Genomic DNA, 15,782 nt, shown 5'->3' on the forward strand with positions numbered 1-15,782 from the left:
GGAACAGGAAGAGCCACGGAGGGCCACTGGCAGTTTTGTCAAGCATGGGAATACTGAGTGGTGAGCATCCTTTCCTTATGCCACCAAACAGGACAGTGTTGCTGTGATATGCTGGCTTCTCCACCCTCCCAAACAGGTGGCAACGAAACCATGAAATACTCATTTTCAAATCACATATGGCTTCTTTGACCCCATCAAATAACTTTATTCACACAAACGTCCCTTAATTTACAAAGCCTCAGTCATTCATACACATTAGGGGGATCCACAGTGTTCAAGGAACTTAAATATAATGTATCATACCAACCCAAGTAAACCAAGTACAAAAAATATTCATATAAAGTTGTTCACACGTAGGTCCTAGATTACCAGCTTCTGTGCAAAAAAAGAAAATAAAGAAAAATAGATTTATTAACTAGTATTTAAAACTAACTTTGTGCCTGGCTTCAAACCTCCCTCATGCCCAAGACTGTCCCAAATTTGAAGAACTTATTGTACATCCTGCCTGCCCTACTGATGGGAAGAAGCCCCTGGGGTACAAGACTTCTTTAAAGCTAGGGCACAAGATGACTTAAAGCATCCCCAAATAAGCTCCCTTCCTCCCATGGTCTCTCCTAGAAAAGTGTCTAGGGTGAGGGGCTCCCTTTGATAGCCTCTGCAATCCTAGGGTTCCCTGGGCAGCCAATGGCAGTGGATTAGTCTCTTGGTGACGGTGGTGGATGCTAACAGTGGCCAGTACCATGGTGCACTGGGGCTGGTCTCCCTTCAAGAGCATGTCTAGGACAGGAGCCCCCTGCCTCAGAGCCAGGGGCAGGGCAGGTCCACACTGTGCTCCAGCTCAGTGTGGGAGGGAGGAAGAGGCAGTTTCCTGGGCTTCGCCCTCCAAACCCTGCCTGTCTGGAGAGCTGATAGAAGCTTGGCTGTTCTGAGGCTGCCTGCTAGCAGCTGTCTTGTGTGCCAGACAAGCCTGAGGGACAACTAATCAAGGGGAGGGAGACCCATCCAGAGTAGACCCGTCAGTGCCTCCAGATGTGTGTGGTGGTGGTGGTGCAGGGGAGCACAGGGGCAGGGCTGGAAGGGGCCTTATGGCAAGGCAAGGGCAGAGTTAGGGTCCCCTCCTTTGGGGATGGCAGCCAGACTCCTGCTCTTCCATGCGTCCAAAGATACCCCAAGGCTAAAGTCCAGACACCGTCCTTTTATCTTCTAAAGAGGTAAACAGCCAACAGCATCTAGATTCCCACAATGGCAGCTCTTTTCCTTTTCTTAGAAAAAGATTCAAGCAAAAATAATCATCTTATTGCTCCAAACACTGGTTTTCTAGGTAGGAGACAAGTGATATGTAAGGAGCCGAGGCTCTTGGAGGAAGGAGCAGGGAGGCGGGAATGTTTGGGACGAGGCCATGGGGGAGAGGGAGTGGTCTTAGCACCACAGGTGGGGAGCAGGGGCAGTGAGGGGCCTTCCCCCCACCCCAGGCATCTCTGCCTGCATCCGCTCTGGGGCCACCACTGGCAGTGCCACAAAGGAGGCCAGGCCTTTTCCAGAGAGTTAGATCTCCACCCACTGTGGGCACATTTCTCCTCCAGCTGTAAACAGGGTATTTCTTAGGTAAACATTTGATACACTCCCTTGGAAAGGCAGCCATGCGGGCAGAGCCCATCAGGGTGGGAGGAAGGAGTTCCCATTACCTGTCCCAATGCCCCCGGGATGAGATGAGGCTAAGGCTGGCAACCTTAGTCCCGGTGTCCAGAAAGGGGTCAGGTGGAATCAGCCTGGAAGCAGCAGACTGCCATGTCCTCCTGGCTAGAGGTAAGGGGCAGGACACCTGCTGGGGAGGTGGAGGCCAAAGGTGCACCTGTATGCAGCGTTTTCTGTCCTGGGCTAAAGCTGCTCGGGAGTGGCCTGGAGGTGGGTGGGGAGACCTGTGCCTGGCTGCAGCCCTCACGAAGGGGGCGTGGGAGTGCAGAGGGTCTCCTTCCCCCGGGGCTGTCTGTGGGTAGGAGGGAATGTGAGTGCAAGTGACAGATGGACAGACAGGGAGGGAAGCCACACTTTCACTGGGCTGGAGGGGGAGGCAAGAGATTAAGGCACTGTGATCTGTCCTGGCTGCCTCACACTAAGGAAAATCCCAGCTCAGACCCACAAGGGCCAGGGCCAAGATGTCTCCAACAAGCCACCCTTTCCACAGACCCAAGAAGAGGATGACCGAGTGCTGCCTTGGGTGTGGAAACTCCTAGAACTGGGACAGGCCTAACAAACCTGGAGGTGCTGAGATGAGGCCCCCGCAGAGGCCTGGGGAGGAGGAGGAAGAGGGGAGATAGAAGAGGGGGCCAATCCCTGAGCGGGTGGCAGGGAGTGGCCCTGAGAGATTGCATGGGCCCCGGGGCTGACCCAAGGCTGCCCACCACCTGGCCGTGTACCCGTGGTGGACAAAATGGATCAGTAGGGGAAGGGAGGCGGGGCGGGAGGGACAGGCACTTGGGGATAAAGAGCTGGCCCTAGTTGGAGCTGAGGGAGTCCTACCACCAAGCTGGTGCTGGCTGGGAGTCCCGGAGGAAAGGTAAGGAAGCAGATCCCCCTGCCGAGCTGCCTCCCTGAGGTCTACAGGGGAAGACTATGACACCAAGAGGACACGCTATGGCCCTAGGAACACAGAGCTGAGACTGGGGGAAGCAGGAGAGAATGGCAGGCAAAAAGTAGGCACCCCAGGCTCAAGCCTGCGTGGGGGTTTCAGAATGACCACAGCCAGGTGCCGGGTAGGAGACTTGCTTTTCCCATTTGCTCATGTAGGCCAAGCTGACCCCCAGGGAAGACGGGCTGGGGGGCAGAGAAGGGACATGCACTCATTAAGGAACCCTGATGCCCGACCCTCCAGCTGCAGTGCAGTGTGCCCAGGAGGCTGCCTGAGAAGTCGGGAGAGGAGACAGGTGACCGCCATGGGCCCTGCAGGATCCTGCTGGCAGCAGCCAACCACCGGCCAAGGGGAGGAAGAACCCTGGTGCTGAGGGGCTCCGTGCTGTGCTGGTCTCCCACACCCCCAGGGCCAGAGGACTGCTGCTTTGGGGGAAGTCCCCCTTGGTCTCACACCAACTACAACGCCCTCCAGGTGCTTCCCCATCACTCCTCTGTTGGTTTAGGTACAAAAACAAAACAAAACACTCGACAAATAGGAATGACTCCTTCCTCTTCCCAGAGGCCCAATCCCATCTGGCTGCTATGGATGTGAGGGCCAGACAGAGGGCCGCCCAGGGAGAAGGGCCAGGTTGGAGACGCAGCCCAAGAGGGAGGCTGCAAGAACACTGCCAGGAGCAGAGGGCCACCCAGACAGTGATGGCAGTGTCGAGGGGTCACAGCCAGGGGTGCTTTAAGGTGACAAGCCCCCACACCGGCACCTGGCAGGCACGGGGTCTCCCCTGTCCTGCCAGACACCTTCCTGCCCAGGGCAGCTCCATTCTCTTCCCATCAGACGCACTTGTGTTGAGGGCGGGCACTAGCAAAGTCCCTGGGGGAGAGGGAGATGGCTCTTGACATGTGTCCTCGTGTGACACCGTGGACCCCGGCACACAGGGCATACCCTTCACCGCACGAAGGTGGTGGCCAGTTCAGGGTGCCGTTATCATGGCCATGGTCATGACCGGCTGGTGGCCTCCGGCAGTCTCTGTGATGGCCTAGAAACTTGCAGCACACCTGGGAAGACGACGATCAGGAGGCAGCAGGGAGGGGTGACCTCAGCAGTGACAGATGCCCATGGAAGACCCAGTGTGTCCTGGGCAGAGGTTTGGCACAACAGTTTCCTAACAGAGAGGTGGGCTTGTGGGGCTGGGGTCAGGTGGCCAGTCATCTGCAGCAAACAGGGATGGTCACATGTTACCTCCTCCCTGGGGACTCCCAGTTGTAAAGGACACAAGAGGGAACAGATTCTCAGCACTGAGAGTCCTGGTGTGGCCTGGGGCTCCCAAGAGCTTAAAGAGAACCAAACCCAGAGTTTAGGCCTCCTTTCTGGAGTCCTCCTGGCCACGCCCTAGTCGCCCTTTTCCAGGTGGTTCTTCGCCTCTGTCCCATCGAGGGCCAAGGGCCAGGACCAGGACCAGCCCACCAAGGAATCCGGCAGTTTCTGCATCTGGTAGGGAGGTGGCCCACGGCCTCCTTGAGTCTTCATGTCCCATTCCAGGAGAAACCCAAAATGCTCTCCGGGGAGAAGGGTCTTCTCCAAGAAGTGAGATGCTGTATGAGCAGAACTGGGAGATGTGTAAAAGAAAGAGACAGAGGTAAAATGAAGGACAAAACCAAAATCGTTCCCTAAACCCTTATAAAAACGAACAGGGAAATTTATACATATGCCTTGTCCACACTGAATTTCTTTAAAGAAATGGTGCCTGTCCACAGCATAGCTCTCTGCTCTTCCAAAGTCTTGATGGTTTAAATTAAAAAAGGGGGGCGGGGGGAAATGAAAACTAAAAGGAGGGGGAAACCCAAACAAAAGCTTCACATTGCCGGAGATCCAGATGTCGCTGTCGGGAGATCGCCAACCAGCCAAGCCATCACCTGTACCCTCTGCCGTCCTGTCGGAGACACGATGAGACTACGGGTCCCAAAGGATCAACCTGGAAGACAGAAGGCAGGGAGTGGGCATGGGATCACCAGGCTCAGCACCAGCACCCAACCCGACCGACTACGCTAAGCTTAAAGATGTGATGAGGCCCAATTTCTACATACTTTCTATGGAGTAACTCCAGTGTCGCTAAAACCACCCTGCCGTGGACACATTCTTATTTTTCAAGAAAGAAAACTGAGGAGCCCCAGTTTTTTAGGTTACGGAAAAAAACAAAAACTGACTGACCCTGGAAGCAGGGACCCAGGCATGCTGGGGCAGCTACAGATCTGATCATGGGTCCCAAGGCCTTGATCCCACCCTAGCTTCCTTGTGCTATTAGGAGACACCCCACAGGCCTTATCAGCCCTGGTTCTGCTCAGCCCTGTCTCCCGCCCCGCCCTCCAGGGTTAACTGTGGGCGTGGGCCTCACAGCACCCCCGCCCCCAAGCTTAAGCTACCTTATTTTAGAGGTAAAACTTGTGAGAGTGCTGACCCTGTTAGTACTGGTATTTTCTGGAAACCACCCTGGCCAGGCCTCAGGAGTAAGACAAGAAGCCTGCCCTTCAGGGACTTAAATCTAGAGGAACCTAGAACACAAAAGCCTACAAAGAGATGAGCTTTGGGCCTGCCCCAGACCAAGCCACGTGATGAAGTATGGCCTTGTCCTAGACAGTGTGGGCCCCAGGGCAGCAACGCTCCACCCTCCCTGCACCCCTAGTCATCCAGGCTCTTCCAAGTGCCTGGTTTCCCCCTGAACGACTGAATAGGTTGTCTTTCCTGCAAGCTTGTGATCCCCAGAGGCTCTGTGGACTGAGGCCTGCCCTCCCAGCCCCGCGCCATCTCTACCTTAACCTGTCTGCCTGTGCAATCTGATGACATGGCCTGCCACCTCAGAGGTGGCCTTCTTGCCCTCAGAGAGAGAGTGGGCATAGGATAATACTGAATAATTTACTACCTATCAGCCTTGGTCTCTTCCTTTGAAAACTGGGGGCGCTTTTTTTGAGCTGAGTGTAGTAATAACTGTACAGTACCCTCCCACTGCAGGTTCTGAAATTTGATAAGACAACTGTCCTCAGCCAGGGACTCTCATGTGATAGACTTCCAACAGGCCATGGCTTGTTCAGTCATCCACAGTGCTTCAGGCTAGGTGTGGGCACCAAGCAGGGACACCTCCATCATGCCCCACCCACTAGCCAACATGGGAGAGCCTTCTGGAAGGCTCGTGGCCACACATACTTTCAAAGCTTGAGACGTGCTTAGCCCCATACCCTCCAGTTCTGCTCCTGGAAATCCAGCTTCAGATAACACTAAATAAGGAGAGGACTTGGTGGAGAGAGATTTGCTGCTGTAACTTATGAGGCAATAACTCACAAAAGTCCAAAAATAAAGGATGATTAAGCAAATGATCCGTCAACTTGATATATTGCAGAGGAAATGAGATAGTTGTATGGCGTCTTGATTATGCCAGAGCCTACCTCTGGGTTAAGTGGAAAACAGTAAGTTACTAAGTATGGCAGGAAGTATGAATATGGTGTGTCCCCAGCTCATGCTGGAGACCCCACTGTGAGGTAATGAGGGAGTGAAAACATAATCAGCAACTGACTATGGTGTTTAGTGGGTGTGGCCCTGAGATGTGATTAACTTTAGATAAGGCCATTAGGGTGGAACCCCCATGATTGGATCTTGGTGGCTTTGTAAGAGGGAGAGGCCTGTTCCCTCCCTTGACACAGGATGCCCCGTGCTGCCTGAAACTGTCAGCAAGAAGGGCCATCACCAGATATGGGCCTTTGATTTGAGACCAGAACCATGAGCCCAAATAAATCTCTTTTCTTTAGCACTTACCCAGTCTGTAGTAATGGGTCATTAGCAAGAGAAAAGAGACTAATGCACTATGACTAAACAGACCCCACCCCCAGCACCAGCTGACAGCAGGAAAACCTGCAAGAACTACACTGAGACTTCTTCCCCAGCTTCCGATTTCCTATGAGGAACACACATCACAGTCTCACTTTTGACTGTTCACTGAGGAAAACAGTTCACTGTCTCTTGTCTGGGCTCCTCCACACAGTGGGCAGTGGAGAATTCTCCACACCTGTCATGTGAGAGGTTAGATGGATAATTCCCGCTCCACTGCCCCAGAAAGGGGTGACCCAGCATCTGCTTTGGACTGGGGTGGCCAAGATGCACTGGGAAAGTGTGAAATCTGGAAAGAAAACAGACTCCCCAGGGCAGGCCCCCCACTCTGCTGCTCCTGCTCCCCTGCCACTAATTACCGTCAACGAAGGCCCACTTGTGGGTCTTGATCCCAGCTTTCCACGGCGGAAGATGAACCCTCCTAACCATGCACCCCCTGCTCAGCAGCACCCCCAGTCCCAGTTTGCAGCTGAGATCTCTTAGCGGAGAAGGTAATCTGGAAGGTTTGTGGGCAGATCCTCATCCTTCTTATTTCAGCCTTTTGACTAAGGTCTCAACACATCCTGCCTTCTTATTTCTCTAAACCTACCATGCAACAAACATTTATTGAGCATTTAATATGCGCCTGCAAATTCCAAGTACTTTACAGGTAACAACTTAGCAAGGCAAACCTAAACCCTCCTACACTGCTTTCTGATCACTGTGTCCCAAAAGGGACCAAGAGGTTACTTCTCCTGCCTCATTTCACCCCAGCAACCCTATGAGGTTGTCACCTCATAGGGTTGTTACCCCAGTCTTAAAAGAGATGAAGAAACTGAAGCTCAGAGAAAGGCTGCAGTTAATAAAGGTGGTAGAGACAGGGTTTAAACTCGGGTTGGTCTCACTCCAAAGCCTCTGCTTTTAATGTGTGACTCTAATAGAAAATCCCTTCCTAGAGAGACAAGAGCATGAGTGGAGTTTAAAACCCATTTAATCCCTGCATTTATAAATAGAATTACTTAGAAAAGGGCTCTTGGAAGGCTTGGCTTAGGTGCCTCTGTACAGGTCTGGTGCCCAGGGCACAAGGGGGGATATGGTGCCAACCAGACAGTGAGAAGTTTTCCAGCAAGTTCTCTGCCAGCTGAGCAGCTGTCTGATTTGCCTAAGGAGTCTGGGGGCCAAAAGGCTTTCATTAAGGCCATTAACAGCTTGGAGCACAGAAGCTGGGGACAGAAGGGGCTCATGTCCTTCTCCTGTCCCTATTGCTCAACCTGCAGGCACAGGGCATCCTGGTGAATCAAGGATCATTCCCTCCTCTCAGAATACGGCCTTCCTGCTTTGTTGACTTTGAAGTGCCATTTCTTTGAACAGATGAAGATAAAAGGTAAGTAGAAGTGATTCAAAAAACTGATTTCCTTTCCCCATCCTGGTTCTAAATCATGCTGCCTTATGAAATATGTTAAGTCTGGTAACCACAGGATTTAAAAATCTCTGGAAGCACCGGGTCTATAATCCTAAAGACTCAAGAGGCTGAGGCAGGAGGATGGCAGGTTTGCCAACTTAGTGAAACCATGTCTCAAATAAGAGCTGGGGATGTCCCAGTGGTAAGGTGCCCAGTATAGGGTATGTGCGTGGGAGGCTTTCCAGGGCTCTATCAGAGAAGGAGCACAGGTTTCATGGCGGGCACTTGAGGGTTCAAGTCCAAGCCTTGCCACTCACTTGCCACTTCCATGATCCAAGCTTCCTTTCCCTACTAGAGAACGCAAATGGTGCTACTTGTCCTTTGGGGTCTGCTGCAAGGAGTGAGGAGTCAAGGCACCTGGCAGAGTGGCTCTCAGTCAAACGACCTTGCCTCCATCTGTGCTGACGGTCATTTTGGTTCTTAGGGTGCCACAGACTGGACTACCTACAACTTAATATCGAGTCCAGGCTTAATTCAGGATATTTCTGTCCTATGTTCTCACCACGGAGATGAGAATAAAGAAGTGGAGGTGGTGGGGAGAGCAGCCCTCTGATCCCCGCTCGGAAGGATGTGGACCTAGGCCACACATTGTCACAATGGGTCCAGGGACAGCAGGTGGGAGGAGAAGTATTCTCGGCATCCTCTGCCAGAAAGCTGAAATACAACCTGGCTGTTTATCAGGACCTATTTGCTGAAAGTGTTAGAAGACTAGCCCCCCCCCCGCCCCCACAAGCTTCAGAGTGGCACGGAGCACCAGGGAATTCTACCTGCTGGTCAGACAGGGACCTCGAGCATCTGTGATACCCCTGCAAGCCCAGATTCTTTCTACTCTACACATTTCCTTTTATCTATATAAAAAATTTCTTTTCTATAGCCAGTGTGGTGGCGCACACCTGCAACCTTGCAGCTTGGGAGGCTGAGGCAGGAGGATTGTGAGTTCAAGTCCAGCCTCAGCAACTAAGTGAGACTCCACCTCTAAATATAATATAGACACCCCATGAGGCTTTTTAAGTTGTGCCTTCTTTGTTTAGACAAAAGTCCACATAAGAATTATCCCCATTTTGCAGATGAGTAAGCTGAGGCTTGTATTATTAATTCTCAGAATATCATGATGTGAAGCAAACAGGCATCCAAGGTGAACAGAGGAAAGATAATCAGTCAGGGTCACAGATGAACTCCAACTGAATCATACTTCAGTTGGTTAGTACACCAAAGCATCTGGCTTCTCCTACTCAGACATCAACACACAAGCCCTAAGGGTTCAGTGGGCCCAGCACCCCTGTCTCTTCCAATCAGTCGGAGTGGAGCTTCCTGCTATGCCCCGGAGCTAGCAACTGTGGTGCTTCAAGTAGGGCAAGACCCGGGATGACTGTGCTGCACGCAGTCCACAGCACAGCACACGTGTGTCCTGTGGTCAGGGTCTGAAGACCAAGGGTAGACAGTGAGCGGGAAAGTGCCGTTCTCAGTCTTAAGGACTACTTCTAAGGGGCAAGGTGTAACAGAAAAGGGAAATAAGACCCCAGTAAGTATAAGATCACACATGGCAGCAGCTTCACAGCTGGATTCCAGCTGTGAAGCTGGAATTGGATTCCAGCTCTCCAATCCCCTTCCCACCAGCTTTCAGAAGGAGGCCCTCCCTCAAGGGAGAAGATGATCAAACCATCTGCAAATACAGTTTATGTGGAGCAGGCCCTTGAAATCCAGGTGTGAATAGATGGCCTCAAACCATGTCCCCTAAGTCAGCCACAGGGATTTAGTTCATGAAAGCAAGTTAGGACTGGAGATGGGGGTTGGCTCTACGGAGCCTCTGAGAGGCAGACTGTAACAGCTCAGGCACAAGCTGAGTCTTGGGCTCCTAAGTAGCAGCACATTTAAAGATGCTAAGGTAATAAGCAAGAAAATGATGAAGGCCCGATGGCCAGGGGACCTGGCTTCCAACCTCGGCTTGCTCTGCTTCTCTGGAAACTTCATTTCTTCAGGTGTCCAATGAAGGACTTGGGACCAGTCAAGGATGTGGCAGAGGTTCTACAACCCTCTGAAGGATCATGAAATGTAAGTCACATTCATTTTTCTGGTAAAATATCCCACTATTCAGATTCAGAAATGGGCCCATGAAACAGTACGGGAAGCAGGAGAACCTCTGTAGGCTGCTGTTCTAGGAGGCAAAACTAACCAGAACACAGCCCCTGGGTATGACGAGGGCTCCCCACGGCTCCAGGCCAATGAGCATTTAGCAGGAGGCAGTGAGGTCTCTCTCCCAGAGGTCTCAAGCAACCTCCATGTCATCCCCACTTAAAAGGGATGGATGCCACGGAGAGAAGGTGGCTCTGTGTCCCATCAGTTATCCACCTTCAGCAAGGACACAGTCTCCAGCAGCACGACTGGCAGGCCCAACGCACAGCAGGGTGGGGCTTACTGAGGGACACCAGCAGGCCCGAGAGCCAGGACAGCGCACTGCAGACGTCCACTTTAACTCAGTGGGCGAGGAAGTTCAGTCTGGGGATTGAACAGGTCTATGCCAACTGACGTGAGTGGTTACTGTGGAAGCTCTCAGGCAAGGAGACTTAGTCACATCATTAGACCATGTCATCCCACTGCTGATTTCATGACTTCAAGTCGGATTCCCTGGAGTGTACTATCAGAAATGCTGGTATTACCGAGTTCCCCAAATGCACAAGAGTCATCACTGGGCAAGACGAAGATTCCAGATTTGGAGGTGTCCGTGGTAATAGCAGTAGCACAGGGTCATCCCTTCTGGGTCTGAGAACCCAGACCCACCGAAACCTGGTCTTTCTGGCCTTGAGAAACCAGAGGCGCTGAGGCACTGGGGCCCAGGTTTCCCTTAAGCACCTCAGCTGGTAAACAGGTCCTGGGTGAAACTCAAGACCAGCAGAGAACTTTTTGTCCCTAGAAGCAGCCCTGGTAATTGGCAGTTAGTGATGTGGATACCCTAACGATTCCCCTCCTCAATTTATTAAGTGGGGGGTTGAAATAAAAGCTGTGACGGTCTCCCCGGGTCCCCACGGAGCTGGGTTCAGCTGTGGTGGCCATGATTAGCAGAGAAAGGGCCCTAGGGAAGGCGGGGATCCTGGGAGCTACCCTAAGGGCCCATGCCAGGAGGAAGATGCCTAAGTCCCAGTTATTAGCTAGAGGAGAGGTCACTTTTCCGTATGGGGACAGGTCAATTTGTGGTTATAAAAGGAAAAACTCAAACAAGGTTGTGACCACAGAGTGGTCCAGGCAAGAGGAGACCATATGGACTTCTGGTTACAGCAACAAGGCTGAAGCCCAGCAAGCCACGGGGAACTCAGCGGGCACGTGCTAAGGGGTTTGGGGCTCTCCTGGGGAAAAAAGAGTACCACAAATTGTTAGGGAGAAGAAACAAAGCGAAAACACTTGATTAGCTTAAGAGGATTTGGCAAAAAACAAAACAGCAAGGTGAGGCTGCCGAATGGAGCCACCATTACCAAGTTTCTGTGTGTGAGCTGGAGCTGGGGACACAATACACAGTGCGCACAGCCCGCACTTCTGACAGGGAATGGTGGCCCTGAGAAGACAGATGTCTTGCCCGACTCACCCAGCCAGTAAGGGGCAGAGCGGCTGAGTATACATAGGCTTGCGGTCCATCAGGTTCAACAGCTAGTCCCCTACACCCTGACACCACTATGGGAACATGGTGCTCAGATCATCCTATCCAGTTGAAGTTGAAGAAAGAACTTTAACGTTCTGCAAGGTGGCTGTGCAGTCTCACACCTTCTGGAGATGTGTTCTGCCAGGTGTGATCTCCCCTCTGCTACTCATTCACCCTCCTAAAATACAGCCCTGCACAACCCACCCTGGGATCCGCTCTCCAACATTCCCACTGCTCTGCCTGTACCCGCACTATTCCCTTGCTAGCCTCCCATGCCTGTTCTCCTTTCTTCAAGGTCACCTACAGTGAAACATCTCAGTCTTCCTCACTTGCCAGCATGCCCTCCTCCTGGTTCCTAGTGGCCCTGAGAGACAGTGCTGGCCAGATAGTCTCTCTTTGGAAGCTCAATGGAAAAGAGCCTGGGCTTGACCTCTATCCCCTGAGCTGACCCTCAATGACCATGTAGCACTTCCTCTCCTGGAATGGGAGTAGGGGGGCTGAGACACCCAGGACACAGGGGAGGGTTTAACAAGATAAGCAGAGCAGAGGTCTGAACAATAGCACATGCTCAGCAAGTTAAGGTTGTCATGCCCTCACCCCTCCTCTCATGCCTCACCATGACTGCAGTCTGCGCAGGCCTTGTGCAGAAACAAGAACAGTGGACGCAGGACCACCAGTAAGCACCAAGGGCTTGGTATTCATTTGAAACACCCAGGGGTTCCTGGGTTCCATGGAATGGAACTGGAGTGGAAGAAGAGCTGAAGGAGTGACCTTGGAACACCTTCCCCACCAGCTAGATGTCACTTAAGGTTAGAGGGCCACCCTTCAGCCCTAGAATTGCACTTAGCATCCTGAAGGCAGCTACCCAGAGACCTTCCCCCTCCACTTCCCCCCTTGCACTCCTTTCCTTAACCCAAAATAGAAAGTATTTCCCAAATGCAAATTAAAGTAACTCTCAAAATCAATTTTACAGCTAGCAATCATGGTCCTGCTGTTATATAACTATTCAAAAACTAAAGAGCCAGACGCTGGCTCCCGTGGCAGAACTACCAGGCTTTCCCCGGGACAAGACCCTGCTCAGGTTTTTGGCTTACAAAACCAAAATGCCATGTTCTTGATTCTTGATCACAGCAGAGTGCATATGCAAATAAAAACACAGAGCCAGACACAGTCACCTTCACTTGGATTACAAGTGAAAGAACAAAACACTACATGTAGCCACCAAATAAAGGCCAGGAAGGAAGCCTCGGGGTCCCGGAGGCCACATCATGCTGAGAAGGTGCCCTACATTCAGCACCAAATTCGAGATTCAGCCACCCTCTGAGACCCTGCTGATCACACCCCAGCACAGACACCTGCAGGAGCAAGGAGGACTTCATTGGTGTTCTGGCTAACACCCTCCACACTCCCCAAATACCTCTTCTGCAGTGGTCAGGAGCTCTTATAGTTCTGTTCCCACAGCCAATGTGAGAGCCAGAGACCACAGTCATCTTTGAGCTACCCCTCCCTCACTTGGTGAGTCTGACAGTCCCTCAGAAACCCCCCAGACACTTTGATCTCACTGCCCTCTGCCATCACTACCTGGCCTCCCTCCAGCTCTACACACCGCACAGCAGCCAGGGCTGTCCTCCACCCACACACGTCCGCGGTGCAAACTGCTGCTCAATCACTTACAGTGACCTCAAAGCTTGGCCTATCGGGCTCCTGTGTCCCTCTCCCTCTCTTAGCAGAGGAGTCATCCTCCGGTCTGCTTCATTGGCACCATCTCAAAGAAACTTTCTTTGGGCTAGTCCCCTATTTTTGCTATTTTCTCATCCATTCCCAAGCAGTACTCTTTTACGACACTTCTCTCCAACTGAGGATACTATGTGTCTCCAGGGTGGGGACCATGTCTGTTTTCCTCACCAATGCACCACGAGCACCTACCATAGTGCATGGTATGTAGCAATCAATAAAGAATGAATAGGGACGGGCACGCGTGCCTGTAATCCTGGCGGCTTGGAAGGCCGAGGAAGGAGAGCAAGTTCAAAGCCAGTTTTTGCCTCAGCAAAAGCGAGGTGCTGAGCAACTCAGCGAAACCCTGTCTCTAAATAAAAATACAATATAGGGCTGGGGATGTGGCTCAGTGGTCGAGTGCCCCAGTTCCCCAGAGTTCAATCCCTGGTCCACCGCCCCCCAAAAAGAACAGAATAATGGACCCTCTCTGTTTTTCCTTTTATTAGCAAGCGGATCAGGGGAGGCAATGAACGAGCACACATTTTGAGATGCTAAGTCTGTCTCCACTTCCAGCTGGGACAAGAACTGGCATCACAGGACAGGATTCAGCATCCATGGAGCACCTGCCACGTGCCTGTGATTCCTCCGCTCCACACTGGGGTGCCATTTAATCCTTATGCTAGCAACACCTTGGTGGGTCAGAAACTTTGGTTTACAAATGAGGCCTCGAGATTGCCTAGGGTTTAAGTGGACAGAGGTTAGGGACAACCTTACCTCCTCAACCCAAGCCTGATGTAGCAGGTGCTCAATACGTGAATCAAGCCAGGATTCAAAGCCATGTCTAATCCTAGGTCCTACCTGTGCATCACATCAGTGCTTCACCATTCCATGTGTTCCTTTCCCTAGGGGTGATTCCCTTCCTCTCAGCAGACTCCCAGAGATCCTCTTATTATCCTGCTGGTACTTGCCCTTTGATCACCTTAAGAGGTTCCTCATTACCATGGCTTGGAAGTTCACTTCCCCAGAGCTGGGGAAGCCCATGGAGAAGTTAAATTATTTCCTTCTCCTCCTCCTCCTCCCAAGAGGAGGCCACAGGGCCTTGCCTCAGCCTAAAGGCAAATTCACATAGAGAGAGGGGGCTGGCGGGGTGGGTAGGCATGCTGAACAAAAGAAAATTGTCCCAGGTCCTAGAATCATGAACACCTCTGAACGAGGAACATGCCAGAGCTGGAGGAAGAGGGTTAAGAGTGGTCCTTGTTACCCTGGTTCTCAATTAGGAAACCAAGATCAGAGAGTAGTAGGAGTGACCACGCCAGAGTCACAGAGCTAGGTAACTAGAGATCAACATACAAAACTACAGAAGTCAGGGTCAGAACTTTGCAGCCCTCTTAGACCTAGCTCCAAGCTTTTCAAAGCAAAAGGTGAGAGCAAGGGTCTGCACCACAAGAGGTGGCCCACTGCCTTTGCTATTTTGCAGAGGCATTGATCCCACTGTGCACGCATCACCAATGCCTGAAGGGCTAAACACAGGCCCCTCCCCAGATGGGCTGCATGAAACAGGTCTTTGAACAAGTTTCCAGGTGACGCTGCTGGTCTGTGGACGAGAGTTTGAGAACCACTGGTATGGCATTTTTTGCAGACACTGTTGGGGAGTGGAATCAAGTGAGAAGTATGAAATGGCTTGAATGTGTCCAAATCCCCTTATTTAGGACACCCGGGGTTCCTGGCACCAGCGAATCAGAAGCAATCCTTCCAACCTCAGCTCCGTTTCACCCAGGGTCAAGACTGCACAAGACTCCGATTTAGTCTGCCTAGGGCATCAACTTCATTCTAGGAAATGGGAAACTGGATTCTAGCAACAGCTGTGGCACTGCTACAGGATACACTCAAGAGGAGGCAGGAGCTGAGTGCTCCCTGAAGCCTTTCTGTGCCACGCCAGGCTGGTGCCCAGGCCCTTAGATGCTCCAGGTAGAGAAGGGAGGAGGACCTCTGGATTGTATCAGTGGTGACATCTGGATTTCAGTTTAGGCACTTGGCTTCAGCCCCAGAACAAGTTTTACTAAAGGTAAAAGTCACCCTGCTGTTTGTTTGGGGTGTGGTAGACTCAAATGTACTTCTGCTACCCCATGCAAACCAAAGGTTCCCTTCAAATATTCACCAGATCCAAGCAGGCAATCTGGTTACTAACAACAAATGACTCTTTACTTGTGACTTCCAGTTCTCTTTATGTCTGGTACAAGGGGCTGGGCTGTGCTGGTAATGCCCATGCAGTCTGCCAAAATCTGACAGCACTAATACTCCTACCCCATGCCTCAGATTTGCCCCAGACTTCAGTGTTCTAGAAGGGCATGTCTTAGGCATGTCTGAAAACAAGAAGGGAGGGGGAGGGTGTTGCATGTAGTTGTCAAGGGTGTCCCTTTCCCAAGGATGGAAGGAGATGCAGAATGAGTCAGCTGGCTTGCATCGACTTGGTCATTCTCCCATTAAGA

At 51.8% G+C, this 15,782-nt stretch overlaps 1 protein-coding gene across 1 annotated transcript in view; it reads right to left on the minus strand.

Annotated features, from left to right (window-relative positions):
• Window positions 1-205: 205 nt before the first annotated feature.
• Window positions 206-15,782, minus strand: part of Stk35 (serine/threonine kinase 35) — a 39,392-nt gene continuing 23,815 nt past the window's right edge. Inside the window, exon 4 of the mRNA XM_026409721.2 lies at window positions 206-4,601. The gene's annotated coding sequence lies outside the window, so the exon portion shown is untranslated. The remainder of the gene's footprint in view (window positions 4,602-15,782) is intronic.

The sequence above is a fragment of the Urocitellus parryii genome, chromosome 6 (assembly GCF_045843805.1).
Source record: "Urocitellus parryii isolate mUroPar1 chromosome 6, mUroPar1.hap1, whole genome shotgun sequence".
Classification (NCBI taxonomy): domain Eukaryota; kingdom Metazoa; phylum Chordata; class Mammalia; order Rodentia; family Sciuridae; genus Urocitellus; species Urocitellus parryii.